This window comes from Gigantopelta aegis, chromosome 4 (assembly GCF_016097555.1).
Source record: "Gigantopelta aegis isolate Gae_Host chromosome 4, Gae_host_genome, whole genome shotgun sequence".
NCBI lineage: Eukaryota > Metazoa > Mollusca > Gastropoda > Neomphalida > Peltospiridae > Gigantopelta > Gigantopelta aegis.
Window position 1 is genome coordinate 69,018,145 of NC_054702.1, and position 1,404 is coordinate 69,019,548.

A 1,404-nucleotide genomic window follows, 5' to 3' on the forward strand; every position below is an offset into this window, starting at 1 on the left:
GTAGAGCAATTTTTGAATTTTAAAGATCTGATATTTACCAGATTGAAAGGTATTGTAAACGGTATTGTAAACGTTCTTTAAAACATAATGGTATGAGTTTGTCAGTATTATTGTTACTGTTGGTGGGGCAGAGAGGGCTATGAATGTCTCGTTTGTCTTTCAGTATTAACATTATACATAGTCTGAACAATTAAAACAATTTACTGTGAAATAACCTTCATATTTGTTTTAATAAATACATACATTAGTATTTAATGAGGGTTATTTCTAGTGTTTTTGATATTTAATTAATGTTTAGGATTTTGTTGAAAATTAGACTATGTGAACTGATATTAATTATACCACCGGTATATTCATCCAAAGTGTAAAGATGTTTTGAAAATCATATTAGTTTGATACCATCTATGGAAAAAAAAAAGAGTTCTTTTCAGCATTAAAAACATATTTTCAGAGTATATGAGAAAAACAAAACTACAAGGAAACGAAAAGGATTTTTGATGTTATTATTTCATGTTTTATTTGATTCAGTTGCATCAAATCATTATTTCTTATTTCCAAGACTGTTAAGTATTCTAGTTTTTTTGTTTACATTCATCTACCTAAAGTTAATCCGACACCATATAACCATAAATAAAATGTGTTGCGTGCTTCGCTAAATAAAACATTTCCTTTCTTCCTTCCTAAAGCTAACCACCAAGGCAACTTTGCTCATTGGATGAACAAACATTATGTATATAAAGTGTTTTGATTTCTTATATTTAGTAAGCTGCAGATTTATTAGCAGATGATAATGTGTTTGGATCACAATGTATCCAGTAGTGCTATGTATATATTGTAAAATAAAATGCCAACAGTTGTCAGTTGTTGAATAGATTTCTTTATTTCCGTGCATGTACTCCATTAACCAGGGTAAATATATAGAGAAGAGTGTTTTCAGTAATACGAGTATATGATCTATGTCCCATCAAATGTTGACAATTCATATCAAGTGAGACCTCACAAGTGCTGCAAGTGTGATATGAAACAGCAGACATGGTGATGTATGAGAATGCATTGATCATATTTAACTGAAAACATGAGGTTTTTCTTTGTTATATATATAGCTTTCATCTGTTTATCATTATTGTAAACACACACACACACACACACACACACACACACACACACACACACACACACATCACACACAAAACGCCTACAAAAAAAAGCAACCCTATCACTAACAATAATTAGTAAGTCATGTAATTTTCCTAGGTATCGGAAGGGGTGAAGGGCTGGGATTCACTGGCTACCCAGTTGTGAAAGTTATGCATTGACCCTCCCCCTCCCCAGTAATTAAATTAATATGTAGCTGATCCTCTTCCATTTGCTATCATGATGTCACCTACAATGGAGTTAGTACTT